The following is a 9,686-nucleotide window of genomic DNA, read 5'->3' as shown; positions in this document are numbered from 1 at the left end:
CTGAGAATGATCCACCACCCAAATAGTACCTGCTCTGTGAGGGTCCATGGGGGTCCTGACCACTGAAGAACAGGGTAACAGAGTATCAGAGAAACAGATGGACTACAGTCTGTAACTGTAGAACTACAGAGTGCAGCTATACAGTCAGTGGAGTGTAGAAACAAGGAGGTGGTCATAATGTTATGTCTGATTGGTGTACATATGTGGACACCCAACCATTGCACCTATATGACCTCGTTGGACATTCCATTCCAAAACCTTGGACATGAATATGTAATTGGTCCGTCTGTGCAGCTATAGCAGCCTCCACTCCCTCTGTTCTGTCTGCGTCTTGTTTATGGCACGCACAGGACACGTTTATAAATACACAAATTATTTACTTTTCATTCTTTTATTGTTTTTTCTTGCAAAGAAAGTGGCAGGATTCCAACTTTGTGGTTCTGTTGGCAGCGAACACTTACACATGACTAAGCCTTTGGATTAAGCAGCATTGTTAAATCATTGTTTTGTTAGAACTGTAACTTCTGGCTCTCACTCAAACCCAACTCAACAGTGATCGCTGTGCTGCAGAACAGTACAAAGAATTTCTGTGGTTTTCAGCAATACAGAGCAAGACCTAGAGTTGGTGCTGTCACTCTAATCCACTGATTATTGATCATACAATCATCATCAAAAATACACACACACACACACACACACACACACACACACACACACACACACACACACACACACACACACACACTCTTCCATGTCACTTCCTTCAGGGTCGCGGGAGCATATTCAAGCTGTCATCGGGTGGAAAACAGGACACACCCTGGACAGGTCGCCAGTCCATCGCAGTGCAGACAGACAGACAGACACTCACACCAAGGGGCAGTGTAGCATGTCCAACTGGCCTGACTGCATGTCTTTGGACTGTGGGAGGAACCCGGAGGAAACCCACACAGACACGGTGAGAACATACAAACTCCACTCAGACGGCACCCTGGTTACCCGGCTGGGGAATCGAACCCAGCGCTACCCACCACGCCACCCTTGTTTATAAACATCAGGAATAAAATACTTTAAACAACACCATATTTCAGAACTGTAACCTTCAGTTTTCTGTGTTCAAACTGGGATTTAAGTAGCAAACGACTCCAGCTGTTATACATGACTGCTAACACAACTTCATTACTCTTGCTTGCTAGTTAGCATGCTACACAACTACACAGCTGCACAGCTGCACAGCCGCACAGCTACACAGCTACACAACTACACAGCTGCACAACCTCACAGCTGCACAGCTGCACAGCCGCACAGCTACACAGCTACACAGCTAAACAGCCGCACAGCTACACAGCTACACAGCTACACAGCTGCACAGCTACACAGCTAAACAGCCGCACAGCTACACAGCTAAACAGCTGCACAGCTACACAGCTAAACAGCTGCACAGCTACACAGCTAAACGGCTGCACAGCTACACAGCTACACAGCTGCACAGCTACACAGCTGCACAGCTGCACAGCCACACAGCCGCACAGCTACACAGCTAAACAGCCACACAGCTACACAGCTAAACAGCTGCACAGCTGCATAGCTGCACAGCTGCACAGCTACACAGGTGCACAGGTGCACAGCCACACAGCTAAACATCTACACAGCTACACAACTGCACAGCTGCACAGCTAAACAGCTGCACAGCTACACAGCTAAACAGCTGCACAGGTAAACAGCTACACAGGTAAACAGCTACACAGCTGCACAGCTACACAGCTAAACAGCTGCACAGGTAAACAGCTACACAGGTAAACAGCTACACAGCTGCACAGCTACACAGCTAAACAGCTGCACAGGTAAACAGCTACACAGGTAAACACCTACACAGCTAGTAACAACAAAAAGGGCAAAATATTACAGTTTTAAACCTAATCTTATAGCCAAATTGTACAATTTTCTACGGAGCCCCGCTGGTGACATCCTGTATAAATAAAAATAATGCGTGGAACAAGATAATTAAGTCGTGGCCACGACTTAGTAAGCCGTGATCTCGTTCCAACGTCTTACTAAGTCATGGCCACGACTTAATCATCTCATTCCCACGCCATCGTCGTGGCCAAGCTTTATTCTGTAATTCCCCCCCAAAATGTGTGAGTTACATTCTGCAAGAGGGTTTTGCTCTACAGGCGTTTTAGCTTACTGAGGCTAACCTAGCCAAGCCGAGCGCGGCCCGATGAGAAATATCCTCTGCTCACTATTAGTGACTCTCTGGTGCGATGAGTGGCATCTTAGAGAGAAAGAGGGGAAAGTTCAGCTCCTCACTGCTGGGCTTTAGTTACATTTAGGGATCAGACGCCTTCAAAGAGGGGGGCAGTTATTTATTATCACCCCCCCTAATTCTTCAGTGATGTGAAGCTGAAGTCAGAGATTCTCCAGATTCTTGTTAGAATTTTCCCGTTCCACCTTAAATGGAGCAGCAGTTTCATTCTGGAGCTTCAGGCGTCAGAACTGCTGGACTATTTAAGGTGGAACGGGAAAGTTAGCTAGATAGCTACCGAGACATTAGCATGCTATTAGTGATTTTTAAGCTTGTTATGAAGAAAAAGGACCAAAATCCTCTGAAACCACATTAAACTAAGATAAAACGGTGGTGATCGTGATTTTTTAACAGAGAAAATTCTCACATTTGTGGGTTTCTTTGGTCTCTTGTTCTCCGTCTCGCCGGTTTCTCTGTTTTTCTCATATCTCTCTGTTTGGAGTCTCTGAAAAACCCCCGTTTGGAGGGTCATGTAGCCCCAACAGTTCACCCCACCCCTCTATCTCAACAAGAATCAGGACGCCCACCCCTAGACGTGAACACGCAGAGCAGAGGGCTGAGGGCTCAGAGGAAGGGACGAGGGGTGAAATGGGACTGGGGCGACAGACAGAAGCAGAGATCGCATTTCCTCTTGCTACAGTTAAAAGTAGGTAAAGATGTTCTCAAAAGTCCCCAAAGTAGATTAGTATTCTTTTTTATGGTCAGTAATGGCATGCTCTTCTGTTTGCTAGCCTCTGTGTGTGGTCAATTGGCCTCAAACATAGTAGGAGCAGCTGCAGAGGTGGCTTTAAAACTTTGAATGGACATTTTCTCAGCTCAAAAGAGCATTATTTCATTGAATCAGGCAAATATTCGAATGTAAGTATTAATTTTGAAAGCCCTCGTCTGAACTGGAAGGAGAAATAAAACTCATTTCGATAAGCACGTCTTTCAGACCTCAAGCAATCATACTGAGACGTGCAGGGCTTGCAAAGCAAAGCTGGGCAGAGTTCTTCACGTTATTTATAAAGAACATCCTTATCAGTCTCTCTGCTTTCACTTGGTTCAGCATCCATCAGAGCTTATCAGCGTCTGGTCCAAGAGAAACGTTCCATAATGGTCTCTGACAGTGCAGATGCTCGTAGACAGAAAGCATTCGCCTCTGTTTTCACTTCCTCTGACCCCATCGTCCTCTCTTATGCATTTAACCGACTCCCTCAAGGTCAAACATTTCACTGCTTTTCTCTCAAATCCTCCTACATGCATATTTTATCCCAAAGCGCTCTTCTGTTCAGCCAAGAACATCAAGCAAGGACCATAGCGTCTACTAAGAGGTCCACAGTGTTGGACAGTAACTGAGTAAATGTAATTAGTTTCTGTACTTTAGTATTTTTGGTGTATCTGTACTGAAGTTCCTCCGTTCTGGACTTTCTCCTTTCACTCCACTACATTTCAGAGTCTAATATCCGACTTTTCCCTCCTACATTTTGAGAAATCTGTCGTTCCTTTTGGTTTCTGTGTGTATAAAAACGTCACATGTCAAAACGAAAGAAACGCAAAGCCAGAGCACCAATCAGGGCCCAGCGGTCACTTTGTTTAGAGCTGGTTTTGACCTGTTGGTCATACCGACCCAGTGCAGCACGCGGTTCAACGTCAGCGCAGCAGCGTAAAACTTTGGGAGAGTCTGTTCAACATAAATGATGAACTAACCTAACTTTGTGTAAATAGAGCTCAATATAGAAATATGTCCACATATGCAGTCGAGACTGACGCGGCTTTTTTCTGAATTTCTACAAACACCATTTCATTTTATAGTAAATGAGTTTGGGCTGGTTTATGTTTATGAACAGACGCCTACAGATCAACATAGTAAAGGAGCTCATCTGTGATCCTGAGTTTAAAGCCAGTTTTTATTCAACTTAAACTTGGAACTAAGTTGTAAATAAATCTGAAACTGAAACTTTGCTTGTGTGTAAAAAGTGATTTCAGAGCCACTCGGTTCTCCCTGATGGAAACTGTTTACCTTCAGTGTTTTGTGCTTCTGATCATTTTAATAGACGTCAGCGTCACTAATTAATGACGTTCTATTAAAAGACTGGTTTACCAAGAGAGACGCTGGAGGACTTTCACCTGAAATGAGTTCATGAAGCCAGTCTGGTTATAAAAATGATAACAGGACATCAGAGCCAGAATTCCTCTTTTAGTACTTTTACTTTATACTTAAGTACATTTGAAGGGAAATACTTTAGTACTTTTACTCAAGTGGAGGTCTAAAGGGAGGAACTTCTACTTTTACTGGAGGGATATTTTACCTTGGGGGTCTTTGCTTTAACTTTAGGTACAGGATTTTTGTACTTTGTCCACCGCTGCTATTATGCAACAGTTTGTTCTGTAACAACAGCACAGTTAGTGTAGTTATGGGCCTTAAAATCATAAATTAGTCTTATAAATTAATCAGTCTTGCATTAAACAGTGTAATTACTTTAACCACATTTGTTGTTTTATCTATTTAAATGGTGAGGAAACATCTAATATTATAGCACCCATATAATTGGTCCCCTATGTGAGGAGCACATAAAGAAACAAAGCAACAATGCGCAATCATAGCACAGCACCATAAAATAAAATAATAAATCACCATAAAATCTATTTTTTCCTTAAAAACATCTTTTTATTGAAAACAAGACCAAACAAATCCAGCTTATACTTGGTAAAATGTACAATCCAATATTTACAAAAATTGGAAATGAATAAAATTTCAATTGGAATTTAAAATATATGGTAATAACATCATAATAGGAATAGGAATAATGTCAAAATATTTGTCCTTTTAAAGTAAAAGACCCTTTTCCCACAATTAAACAGGAAACCTGATTTTCTATCACTGATTTTTAGTGAAACTTAGAGAAAGTAACTGTTGCCATATGGTTCCAGTGAGGAACGTTTCAGAAACGTTTTCTCTCTGCTGCTTTTACCATTTTGTAGATGTCAGATTTTATTCCAAAAACGACGACACGTATAAATGTATGAACTGTCACGCTTGGCTCCTCCCACTCCCCCATGTGCTTTTTGTTTCCCTTTTGATAAGCTATGTGCTTCTTTGTTTTGGCATCCCTAGTCCTGCCCCTTGTTTTGTGACTCCACCCCTGATTGTTTTCACCTGTTGTATTTAAGCCCTGTGTTTGGCCTTTGTTTTCGCTGGTCTTTGTGTGATGTATGTTTGATCGTGCTGATTGTTTGATGTGTTGGATGTTTTGCTTGTTCTGTTCGAAGTGTTTTGTTAAGTATTTGGATTTCTGTGCTCTTTGTCACGTCTGTCCCGCCTGCTTTTCGTATTGGCTACCTGAACCTGGACTTTCATGACCACGACCCTGGATTTGCCCTCAATAAAAGCCGCTTTTCTCAGCGCATGCGTCCACCTCATCGCTTCCCACCGCTACATAAAGACCAACAGTGACATGAACATTAGATGATCATTAGCTTACTGTGCTACTTAGTGTCCACATTAAGGGTGTTGGCTTTTCAGTGTAAGTTTGCCACCCGAAGCACCTAAACGTTTCTATTGAATATTATTTTACCATATTTTACTTGATTTTAACCCATTTCGTGGCCAGGGCCACTGGCAGGCCCAAAGTTTTATTGCATACTTCTATAACTTAAGAATAGCTCCCAGTTGGCATTGAAGTCCCTGTAGTTACGGAATAATAAGCCATAGTATTTATTAAGCCTGGGATTTTAGGGGCTTAACTGAGAGATGATTTTAATGTATTGTTGTGCTTATTCTATATTCAAATGATCTTTTTTACTGCTCACAGTCTTGATGTGATCATGCTTATAGAATTATTTCCATCCAAAAAATGCCTACAATACGATAAGAAATGAAAGGCCAGGCTCTCCAGAACGACACAGTTGACGTTTTCCAACCGAATACCCATTAACTTTCAATCACTTCTAGCCACGTTAGCATCTGGCCACATTAGGACTCCTCTAATTATGGCCCTACTGATGATAAATACCCAATGACTGCTGCCCTCGCAGCATTACGCACCATTATTTTCTCCTTAATCTCCTCCTATGACTTATTTTAGCATCATTGGGAAAATGGATTGGCTGTGAAGAGATCTTGGATGTTCTTCTGAAGGTTCCACTGGAAGTTTGGATCTGTGGTTGACCAAAGATCATGATAAATGAAATATGTTATGATATAATCAATCACTGTGCAGCGCAGTGGAGCTTGTGGATTTATTCTATACAATCTGGAGATGAGCGTTTTTTGGCCGCCTCTCTAACTGATGTGATCTTGTGGAAGTGGAAGTAGAGTGTACACATAATCAAAGAGAGCTGACTGAAATTCCCGGCCAAGTTAACCACCAAAAGGCTAACAGTCAGTTATATTTTGTATTCTTTATACACTTATCAGGAATCCCAGGGGCACCTGCATCACTAAAACACACTATTATTTTTACAGTGAGTGAAATATCATCAATAATATTGACACAAGGAAAGCAACTGCCAGTTCGCAGTCAAGTTATATGGTTTCTATGTGAAACTGAGGAAAGATAAGGCAAGGCTCAAGCATTCCTCACTAAGTAGCACACAGTATATATTAAATACAGGGTTGGAAAAAATTGGAAATAAACTTTTTTCTCTCTCGCTTCAGTCCATTGTTGATTTATCAGTCTACTCAGGCTTTAGCAGAGCTCAGTAACATCAAGTTAGGTTGCCTTGGATGTGCCCAGGGAGCTAATGCAAAGTTGACTTAGCAGTAGTTCTTAATCTGAACCCCCAGATGGTCCATGCTTTTGGTCTATCCCTTTTGGGGTTCTTAAACCACTCATTTGAGAACAGAAAGATAGATAGATAGATAGATAGATAGATAGATAGATAGATAGATAGATAGATAGATAGATAGATAGATAGATAGATAGATAGATAGACAGACTATATTTCTAAAAGTTTTCACTCACCCATCCAAATCAATGAATTCAGGTGTTCCAGTCACTTCCATGGCCACAGGTGTATAAAGCCGAGCCCCTAGGCCTGCAGACTGCTTCTACAGACATTAGTGAAAGAATGGGTCACTCTCAGGAGCTCAGTGAACTCCAGCGTGGTACCGTGATCGGACGCCACCTGGGCAGCAAGTCCAGTCGTGAAATTTCCTCACTACTAAATATTCCACAGTCAACTGTCAGTGGGATTATAACAAAGTGGAAGCGATTGGGAACGACAGCAACTCAGCCACGAAGTGGTCGGCCACGTAAAATGACAGAGCGGTCAGCGGATGCTGAGGGGCATAGAGAGCAGAGGTCACCGACTTTCTGCAGAGTCAGTCACTACAGACCTCCAAACTTCATGTGGCCTTCAGATCAGCTCAAGAACAGCGTAGAGAGCTTCATGGAATGGGTTTCCATGGCTGAGCAGCTGCATCCAAGCCTTACATCACCAAGCGCAATGCAAAGCGTTCGATGCAGTGTTGTAAAGCGCCGCCACTGGACAGTGGAGATGTGTTCTTGGGAGTGACCAATCACGCTTCTCCATCTGGCCATCTGATGGACGAGTCTAAATTTGGCGGTTGCCAGGAGACGGTACTTGTCTGACTGCATTGTGCTGAGTGTAAAGTTTGGTGGAGGGGGGATCATGGTGTGGGGTTGTTTTTCAGGAGTTGGGCTCGGCCCCTTAGTTCCAGTGAAAGAAGCTCTTAAAGCTTCAGCAGAGAAAAGAGATTTTGGACAATTTCATGCTCCCAACTTTGTGGGAACAGTTTGGGGACGGCCCCTTCCTGTTCCAACATGACTGCACACCAGTGCACAAAGCAGGTCCATCAAGACACGGATGAGCCAGTTTGGTGTAGAAGAACTTGACTGGCCTGCACAGAATCCTGACCTCAACCCGACAGAACACCTTTGGGATGAATTAGAGCGGAGACTGTGAGCCAGGCCTTCTCATCCAACATCAGTGTCTGACCTCACAAATGCGCTTCTGGAAGAACGGTCAGAAATTCCCATAAACACTCCTAACCCTTGTGGAAAGGCTTCCCAGAAGAGTTAAAGCTGTTGTAGCTGCCAAGGGTGGGCCGACATCATATTAAACTCTGTGGATTAAGAATGGGACGTCACTCAAGTTCATATGCGTGTGAAGCCAGATGGGTGAATACTTTTGGCAATATAATGTAGATAGATGGACAGGTAAGTAATTTGAATGACTGTAAGCTGTTATTTTAATTACAGTCTACATTATCACAATTAATCCTGATAACATGGAGTTTGGAATGTACCTGTAGACTAATTGGACACAACTAAACACTTTTTTGCTGCATATATGACGACCCAAACACAACCGACTGGAAGTCTGGCGCAGTATTCAAGCCTCAGCCCAGAAAATATGCTGGCTTTCATAACCAAAATACAAGGCTGGATGTCAATTTATAGAAAGTAATTGCAATTTATATCACAGTCACAACAACAGACAAAAGAATTGGAACTAGATATTTTCTCCAAATTGTTTAGCCCTAGTTTAGGTGTTAACTTAGGCCAAGAAAGTGGGAACTAAATGTGAATGGACTTGAGGAAAAAGTAGGTCAATTTCCTCACAAATAAGCTTCACTAAAAGGTTTTAACATCAAAAACTCAGAAACACACAAATCCCACAGAAACTTTACTCAGCCCTGATCTAACACACCTGATCCAGGTAACGAAGGGTCTCAGGGGCATCTGAACATCAGAGCCAGGTGTGTTGGTTCTGAACTCTGCAGGGTGATAAATCTCCAGGACCACCTCTGGGCTAGAAGATAGAACACAGCAGCCAGCATCTCTAGAGTTTCTACTTTCTTACCAAAAAAGGTTCTATAACTTGTAACAGCACCAGACCTCTTTTTGTTGCAACAATAGAACCAATTTTTAAAAGGTCTTTAACCGTATACAAGAGGTTTTCCATTATGGAGAGGCAATTTAACCATGCAAAGAACCATGTAGCCATTTAAACCGTTCTTTGAGTTGACATGGATACATTTTACCACTGCCTTTACTGAAGAACCCTTGAAGAACCACCTTTTTTACCGTGGGTGTAGAGCAGGAACTCTGAAAGTTACTCCCATAAACCCTATAAACATATTTAAACATTATACAACAGTTAGTTCTGGCCACACAAGCTGATATCATAACATCACGGGTTTTTTCACAAACACCATCACTGCGCTGAGGCGCCGTTGCTAAGCAACGACTCTGACAGCTGTAGGAGACGCTCAAGCCATTTGATCGTTTTTACTTCTTACTTTGCCACAAACAGAAAACGGACACATGTTAAGATCACATCTGACCGACAGCCGATTTGGTCCGACTCTGAAGACGAGACGACACTAAATTCCCAAACTGTCGTCACCACTGAGCAGCTTTTCAGTCGGCAGCTG

This window comes from Pygocentrus nattereri, chromosome 10 (genome assembly GCF_015220715.1).
Source record: "Pygocentrus nattereri isolate fPygNat1 chromosome 10, fPygNat1.pri, whole genome shotgun sequence".
NCBI lineage: Eukaryota > Metazoa > Chordata > Actinopteri > Characiformes > Serrasalmidae > Pygocentrus > Pygocentrus nattereri.
This window is presented reverse-complemented; position numbering follows the sequence as displayed.